Source organism: Sorex araneus, chromosome X (genome assembly GCF_027595985.1).
Source record: "Sorex araneus isolate mSorAra2 chromosome X, mSorAra2.pri, whole genome shotgun sequence".
Taxonomy (NCBI): domain Eukaryota; kingdom Metazoa; phylum Chordata; class Mammalia; order Eulipotyphla; family Soricidae; genus Sorex; species Sorex araneus.
In genome coordinates, this window is record NC_073313.1 from 272,897,841 (window position 1) to 272,907,493 (window position 9,653).

The window sequence follows — 9,653 nt, forward strand, 5'->3', positions numbered from 1 at the left end:
CTCCATCCCTCTCGGAGATCCCGGCAAGCTACCGAGAGTATGTCGCCCACATGGCAGAGCCTGGCAAGCTACCCGTGACATATTCAAAATGACAAAAAAACAGTAATAACAAGTCTCACAATGGAGATGTTACTAGTTCCTGCTCAAGCAAATCAATGAACAATGGGAGGACAGTGCTACAGTGCTACATTATTTTTTGATGTGCTGTTGAATTTGGTTTGCTTAGATTTTATTGAAGATTTTTTCATCGATGTACATCAAGGAAATTAGTCTGAAATTCTCTATTTTGATAATATCTCTGTCATCTTTGGGTATGAATGTAATGTTTGCTTCATAGAAAGTGTTGGGATGCATTCCTGTTTTTTTAAGTATTTTGGAAAAGTATAAGAATCAACAGCAGTGATTCTTCTCTGAAGATTTGATAAAACTCACCTGTAAACTCATATGGGTCAGGACTTTTATTCTTGGGGAGATTATTAATTACATTTTCAATTTCATTGCTTGTGTTTGACCTGCTCAGACTCAGTTTTGGGAGACTGTGTGGTACCAGGAGTCTGCTCATTTCTTCTAGGTTCTCTCGCTAAACAGAGTTGTTCATAGCAAGTTCTTATGATGCCTTGGATGTCTAGGGATTTCACTGTGATTTCTCCCTTTTCCCTTTTCATTTCTGTCCTGATTTATTTGGAAACTTTCTCTTTTTTACCCTGTGATTCTAACATCTTTTTTCTATCTTGTTTGTTTATTCATTCAAAGAACCAGATGCTGCTTTCATTTGTTGTTGTTTTTTTTTTTTTGGTATTGCTTTTCTTGGTTTCTGTGTTTTTGATTTCTGCTCTGTTTATTAATATTATCTTTCATCTATTAGTCTTTTATTTGTTTTTAGTTCTCCAAATATTGAAAATGTACATTTAAATTATTGATTTTCTTCTTCTTTCCTTATTTAGGCAAGTGTAACTATAAGTTTCCCCCCTAAGTACTTCTTTCACTGTGTCCCATAGATTTTGGTAACTTGTCTATTCATTGTTATTCATCTCAAGCAAACTTTTTATTTCTCCCTTGATTTCCTCTTTGATCAATTTGTTATGTAGAATAATCATTCAGTCTCCAGTTGTTATGGTTTCTCCCCATCTTCTTTTATGGTTAATTTCTATTGCTGTGGCATTGTGTTCTGATAGAATGCTTAATATGGATCTTATGTTTTTGAATTTATGTAAGTCACACTAATGTCCTCAAATGGGATCTATCCCTGAGAACATTCTGTGTGCACTAAAGAAGACTGTATTTGGTGTTTTGAAGACTCAAGTTTCTGTATAAATCCATTAGTCCCAGCTCTTTCAGTTCTTCATTTATGACTCTTGTGTCTTTACAGATATCCTGTCCAGTGTATCTATCCAACAGTGATAGTGAGGTTTTGGAATCTCCCATTACTATTTTGTTTCTATCTTTGGTTTTCTTTCTTTCTTTCTTTCTTCTTCTTCCTTCTTCTTCTTCTTCTTCTTCTTCTTCTTCTTCTGATGATGATGATGATGATGATGATGATGATGATGATGGAGGCTGGAGTGATAGCTCAGTGGTAAAACGTTTGCCTTTCATGCAGCCGACCTGCGTTCGATCCCTCCGCCCCTCTAGGAGACCCTGGCAAGCTACAGCCAGCATGTATCAGGCCAGCACAGCAGAGCCTGACAAGCTGCCCGTGGTGTATTTGATATGCCAAAAACAGTAACAATAAGATTCAAAATGAGAGACGTTACTGGTGCCCACTCGAACAAATCAATGAGTAACAGGATGACAGTGACATTGATTATTATTATTAGTGAATCACCGTGAGGGTTCAGTTACAGATTTACATATTTTCGTGCTTGTGTTTCAGTTACACAATGCTCTAGAACTCATCCCTCCACCAGTGCCTACCTATCTTTGTATTTCTCTAGGTTTGTGAGCAAGCACCTTACAAACTTTGATGACCCAACATTTGGTATGTGCATGTTGATTAGAGTTAGAATTTCTTGGTCTATTCCCTGGATAAATAAGTAGTGTCCATCTCTGTCTCTTATATTTTTTTAGTGTATGAGTACTGCTATTTATTCAGCCATTTATTAAGCTGATTGAAGTGGGCATTAATTCCACATTGCTTTTTTAAAAAAACTAATTGAATATCCATGAGATAAACTATTACAAAGGTGTTCATGTTGGGTTTCAGTTAGTTGTCTTTGCAACTCTAGCTATTTTATTGATCCTCGGATGAATCATTGTATAATTTCTATGGTTTTATAAATCCTTACTGAATTATAAAGCCATCATTGCGTTTTATAAAATCTTATAGCAGTAATTAAAATATTTGATATTATTCAATAATTTTTGAAATAGATATTCAGTTGACTTATCACCTTTTTCTTTTTGGAAAACACTTGGTGATGCTTAGGGCTAACCTCTGACTTCACCCAGTAATCCCCCTGACATTGCTAAGGGGATCATATATTCTGCTGGAGATTGAACCCAGGTCAGTTACATGCAAGGAACATTCCTTAACCTATGTATTATCTCTCCAGCCCTCTCTTACATTCTTAACAAGCTTCAAGAACCCAAGTAGAACTTGTAAGGGAGACTTTCTTTAAACTTCTCAGTTACTTTGATGGTATAAAAGGGATAGAGTGGAGGTGGAGATAGGCTGAAGATTAGAGAAGAGAATTGTAGAAGTTGTATGCATTTTAAGTACAATAATATTCTTCAAATATCCTTATGATGATTAAAGGAAATTTCTCTCATTTTAAATGAAGATTTCAGGGAGATATGTCAGAATATTCAGGGTGTGTCCCTTAGAGTTTGGGAAACATGATATACTGGTGCTTAGTTCATGTAGAGAAATCTATAGGGAAAATTTAGCATAGTGACCTGAACACAGGGTAGAAGTAAGTAGAAGTAAGTTTGAGAAAAAAAATTATATCTTCAAATCATATTATATCTTCAAATCATATATATACATATGTATGTATATAGACATACATACATATGTATATATATATACATACATATATTTAAAGACTTTGATCCTACCCAGAAGGACACAACATCTGGAGTGGGGGGGTGGCAAGGGGGGATGGTAAGAAAATATAAAGCAAAATTCGCCTATGCAAAGGAAATGGATTGCAAGAGAGTAACCACAGGGATGGGTGGATGGCAAGAAAGTCACCAGAGGGATTTATGTTGACAAAGGTTCTGACAATCTGAAAAGAGGCATGAGAAAAAGGTCAAGTAAAAACATCTGCATTTCCAGGGGAAGTAATGCCAGCTAGAGGCAGCCAAAATCTTTCTGCCAACTCTCTGACTCCCCACTTTAAGCCCAGAAAATTGTACGTCCTTAAACATTTACACATGCATATACCCTTTCCACCTTGAGATAGTTTTACATGCCCCAAGGTATGTAGTTATATAAAATGTGTACATAAATAAAATCAATAAATATATTGAAAAAATCATAAATAAATTTCTATAAAACATTTAAAAATGTATGTGGCCCTATATAATGTCATAGTCCACAGTTTGGTAAATTAGAGTAGATGTAGAAAGAGGGGAAAAAATATAGATCAATAAATTTCAAATGTTTTGGGTACTTAATCTTTCCTTTGAGATTATAATCTCCTGAGGTGGAAAGGTCAGATGTTCTTCATACTTCAGCTCATTAGACGTAAGATATAGCACACACTTGTATAATTAACTGTACCACTTTCATGCTTTTGCTTGAGCAAATCATCAGTTTGCTCAAGAAGGCCCAGTAAAGTCTCCATTCATCCTAGCCTTGAGATTTGAGCAGCCTCTCTTTACTCTTCCTTTCCAATGGTGCCACAATAGAAGCTCTCTCAGGGTCAGGAGAATGAGACCCATCATTGTTACTGCATTTGGCATATGAATACGCCACGGGGAGCTTGCCAGGTTCTCCCATATTAGAGAATCACTACATTAAAATACATCTTTTCCCAGTGAGGTCTTCACCTGCTAACCTTTTAGAATTTCTGGGATGATGTGGACAAAACCATTCATCCATAAGTCTTAATATTTAATGACAATCTATCTGAATATATTCTCATTTCATAGGAGAAGGTTCAAGTCAATGTATTGCAAATTGTTGTACAATTTTTATTTGTCCAAAAGTATACAAGGGACTCAAGTTTGCAGAAGTATTGGAGACATTATGAAATACTTGATTTGATTTTGTCATTTTAACGTTTTCTTTTGCTCTCTCTCTCTCTCTTTCTTTCTTTCTCTCTCTCTCTCTCTCTCTCTCTCTCTCTCTCTCTCTCTCTCTCTCTCTCTCTCTCTCTCTCTCTTTTCTTTTTGGGTCATACCCGGTGATGCACAGGGGTTACTCCTGGATCATGTACTCATCATGTACTCAAGAATTACTTCTGGTGGTGCTCAGGGGACCATATGGGACACTGGGAATTGAACCCGGGTCAGCAAATGCCCTACATGCTGTGCTATCACTCCAGCCCCTCTTTAAAGCATGAAGCAAACACTGAATAACCAAAGATGAAATAATCTAAAAGTTCTTCAAAATCATTATCTGTTTCCTTTCAATCTTCTGTGCTAAACAAAAGACATTATTCTCTATAAATAAGGGACTTTTAGCATTTTGAGGTTTTTTGTTTTTGTTTTGTTTTGGGCCACACCAGATAGTACTCAGGGCTTATTCCTGGCTCTATGCTCAGGCTCAGGGATCATTCCTGGTGTGGCTTAGGGGACCTTATGGGGTGCGGAGAATCAGACCAGGGGTGGCTGCATACAAGGCCAGGACCTTACCTGCTGTACTATCTCTCCAGTCCTAGACCTTGGTATTTCTGAATTAGAGTATTTTTCTTAAACTCTGTGAGCTTGTCCCTAGTTTAACTCAGAAACACACTGGGGAATTCCACTACCAACGTTACCTTGTTGCCAAAAAAGAAAAAAACAATTTGCAATTAATGTACAAAAATATTGTATAATTAATGATGGTAAAATTAAAAATTCTAAATAACTTAGTCTTATCATTTGTCCATAGTTTTAAAGTATCAATTACAAATTTTGTACCATTCTCAAGCATCTAAATGCAAGGACTGTGCATTAGTATCTTAAATGCATGGTCCTTTAATCATGAAAAATAGTTTTATTCAAAACTATTCCAGCACTGGGACTATAGTACTGTGCTCACTAAATTAGTACTCCAGATATAGTGTGCCCTCATGCTTACATTGGAAGTCTGGTCTTAACTCTTAGCTTTGTTTCTTTTTTAAAACAAGTTTCCTGTACTTTATTGTTACATTCCACATCTACCTCTCTTAAAGTAACAAGTCTTTTGCTATTTAATCCTTCAGTAATAGGTCCTATGTACAGATGGAAATTAAGTCTTTATTCACTGTTGATAGTTCTTAATTGTCTATATATTTTTTCCGTGTGACATATGAAAATCTTAATCCATTACTTATCAATTTTAAGTTCAATAATTATATTGCCAGCATTTACATAGTAGATAGGTATAAATGTTTTTAAATGAAAAAATACAGCAGTTATCAGAGTATCCAATGTACATCCAATGGATGCATCACATTAAATTTATTTTCTTCTTAGCATAATAGTATACTTGCTACATTAAAACACCATGTTAAATATACACTCAGGATTAAAGATAGATCAATTAGGGACTGGAGAGAGTACAGTGGGTAAGGCATTTTTCTTGTATGCATCCAACCCAGGTTAAATTCTCTGCACCACTTATGTTCTACAATCCTCTGTCAGGAGTGATAATTGAATACAGAGCTAGGAGTAAGCCCTTAGCATACATAGTTGTGTCCTCAACAACAACAAAAAATAAGCCACGATAAGTAATCCAATCAGGAGCAAGAATAAACAGCTACCACTTTTCCTCTGACCCCACCAATCCAGCTCTATATTCCATGCTTTTTTCACTTCATCACATTTCAGGTATGCAAAATATTTTGTAACCATAAGTCTGACTATAATCATTATCTATTTCAGGGTTTTATCATGGAGGTTGCTTGGGGTGACACATCCAGTAGTGCTCAAGGCTTACAACTGGATTTTTCACTCAGTGCTCATTCCTGACAGAGGTGGGGAGATTTGTGGTGTTGGGGATTTGGGTAAGCTGCATGCAAGGCAATCGTTCTATCTGTTGCACCATCACTTTGTCCCGCTGTTTATATTTTATACCATTATTTAAGTCTTTAGTCATGTGTTCACAATTTTTAAAGAAGTCATTAGATATCCATATGCATTACTAAGAATAAAACCTCTTTAAAAGAAGAAAAGCAACCAACAGGTTTTTTTTTTCCAGTTTTCAATAGCTGGCTGGTTTCAAAAGGTAAATTGCAGTATATAACCTTACACTTGGTACAAAGCCATTTGATTTTCTGTAAATAATGATTCTATGTTTGAATAAAATTGCTTTACTGGAGCTCAATCTTCATACAAACTGAAGGTCTGACATTGATACACTAAGTAACCATACAATCTAAAATGTGTGCATGTACTGGATGTTGTTTTATCTGCCAAACTATGAAGTTGAACATGCAGAAAATTGTATCACCAAATGAAAATTTTTGTTTGTTTGTTTTTTTTTTGCTTTTTGGGTCACACCCAGCAATGCACAGGGGTTACTCCTGGTTCTACACTCAGGAATTACCCCTGGCGGTGCTCAGGGGACCATATGGGATGCTGGGATTCGAACCTGGGTCAGCCTGGGTCGGCCGCATGCAAGGCAAGCGCCCTACCCGCTGTGCTACTGCTCCAGCCCCACCAAATGAAAATTTTATTTACAACATTTGTTTCTATACATTCTAAAGAACACATAAGTTGTGTTAGCAGACATTGTAGGTGCCTGTTACCTGCATTTCTCTTATGTTCCCCTTTCTTTCTGACTCCATAGGCAGTTCCCCATGGAAAGATAACTGAGGAATAAATGTGAACCAATTCTACCCTATGTATGGCTTAGAAAAAATAATGATGCTACTTTGGGGATAAATAATAAATAACAACTTTATACTTCTTATGGAAGACCAATTTATACTTCTTATGGAAGAGTCCTAAAAGACTGGTGTTTACAAAAAAGAATCTTTTAATGTGTAAAAATTCAGACAAAATTCTGAGATTCCATTTTACCAGTAGTGTTTATATGCAATAAGCAATGACAAATAATTTTTCTAGATGGACAGAGACTTGGAAAAGGCATGATATAAAAGTAATAAAAGCAAGTTTTGTAGACAACCCTCTTTGAGTAGATGCCTAGTGCGAAGTATTTAACATTTGAATGTTCTTTGAAGCATAATCTCAAGAAAAAATAATTTTAATAACCAGTAGGGCAGTAGATCTACAATCATTTGTTGTCCTTGAATTCAACTATTGCAGTATTTTGTGATGAACTCATGCAAAGAGTAGGCTCATGAGAAAAAAAGTAAGCATAAGAGATAAAAAAAAACAAAAAGTGGTTTTGTGTGGTTCCAGCAAATGGATATCTACTCATAAATAGCTTATACAGCTATTAATTGCCTGTGATCAACAAGTAGAGCCTCCCTTTCTCCACATGTGATCATTCACTTGAGGAAATAAAAACCAAATAGCAGGGCAAGTAAATAAGATTATTTCTACAGAGAAAGTGAAAGTGTCTATTCTGACTGACACAGACTTTTGCTGCATCTAGATTTGTTTTTTCTTTAATCCTATATTATTATAATTAGTATATATTATACATGTTTAGTATACATATTATTACCCTGACCATGAAATTCACATGAAATATTCCTCTTGACTGTCACTGTCACTGTCATCCCATTGCTCATCGATTTGTTTGAGTGGGCACCAGTAACGTCTCTCATTGAGAGACTTATTGTTACTGTTTTTGGCATATCCAATACACAAGGGTAGCTTGCCAGATTCTGCCGAGTGGGCTGATACTCTCGGTAGCGTGCCGGGCTCTCCGAGAGAGGCGGAGGAATCGAACTCGGGTCGGCCACGTGAAAAGCGAATGCCCAACTGAAATTCAGCTATCATATGTTCACTTTCACCTTGAACCAGCTGGTATGTCAGTTATTAACTGACTTTTTTAACAACTCAGTTCAAAACCAAGGTGGCAACACATTAAAGACTAGGGTAATGTCCTTCAGAATGGTATGTGTTGCACGTTTTAAGTCATTCAACAGTAACTCCATTGGTGCATTCCCCAGTGAGGAAATATAATGGAATTATAATTAAAGATGATTTCTTTTATATTCCAGGAATATATATGTTAATTCACATTTCTAAAGGTCCAGTGAAATACATTTTGTATTTAAAAACAATGAAATCAAGATGGAATCACCTTGTATTATGCTCTCTGTATAGCCCTACATCTAGAATTTTCTGTTTTATAAGTGTAAAAAATATAAACAATCACATAAAAGAATTTTAAGATTCAATAATAGTTGAGGACAGGTATTCTCTTTGAAAGGAAATACTCTAAAGAATATGAAACTGAAGTACAGTACAGCTATTAGGCTTGTGCCTGAATCCAGGTGTATGCCTGACCTCAGTTCAATTTACTGCATCTTATGAAGGTTTCTGGAAATATTAGGATAGCCTGGGTATCCCTGGCACTTCATAGCCAGGAAGTGGTACATCCTTCTAGTACTGAATCTTGGGGCACAGTTGACCCTGAACCTCCTATAAACTAATTTAGAAGACCCCCATCTTCCAAAAAAGTAAAAGAAAAACATGGATTTAGTATTTAATTTTTTTAAAAAAGATGATAAATGTGCTTTCAGGACTATCTATGTTAAACTCTTCAAACTATTAAACATTTAAATGATTAAATATAGCAGATGCAAATGTTTTAGTACCATATAAAGTTATTAAATATACAATTGAGAGAAAAAATACATCATTCTTAGTTATATGATCTGAACTATTCACTAGAACCTGAAGAGCAAAAGAACCACATGGGAAGACCACACTTTCAGGATCATCTCTATAGTTCATCACTAGAGAAGTTTCTCTGATCGTATAGACCACCCAAAATCACAGGAGGAACCTGAGCGTCCTCTCCTGAGTGTGAAGCCAGTACTAGGTGCTACTTTTGCATTTGCATTTTGTCATGGATGATGGTTCTTCTTTTCACTTGGTAAGTGAGAGGGAAAGGATGCAGTGAGAGTGGATTTGTGAAAGATTATATTTTGAGATGAGACTAAAGGGTCAAAAGTCAAACTAAGATATCTAGGATGTCAACTTCAATTCCATGTGTAGACACCTTTCCTCCTCCCAAACTGCTTTTTTTGCTTTGGGAAACGGTGTCTTGGTAGGATCTCAGTTTTTCAGGTTGAAATAACAGTTTATTATAGACCAAATAATAAACTGTTATTTTTAAATATATTTTTATTTATTTTATTTTTTAAATATTTTTAAATAACAGTTTATTATTTGTTAAAAACAAAAACCTGTGTTTTTTGTTGTTGTTGTGGGGTATAGGCTATTATACCCAGCAATGCTCAGAGCTTACTCCTGACTACACTCAGGAATCACTTCTGGCAGCACTCATGGGACTATATGGGATTCCATGGATCGAATCCAGGTCAGGTGTGAGCAAGGCAAGCACCCTACCTTCAGTACAGGCCCTGAGTTTATTATACTCTTGA

At 35.9% G+C, this 9,653-nt stretch overlaps 1 non-coding gene across 1 annotated transcript; it reads left to right on the forward strand.

Annotated features, from left to right (window-relative positions):
- Positions 1–8,965: 8,965 nt before the first annotated feature.
- Positions 8,966–9,176, forward strand: LOC129400340 (small nucleolar RNA U3). Its single transcript, XR_008627598.1, has one exon. It is a non-coding gene; the product is annotated as a small nucleolar RNA U3 (small nucleolar RNA).
- Positions 9,177–9,653: the final 477 nt, after the last annotated feature.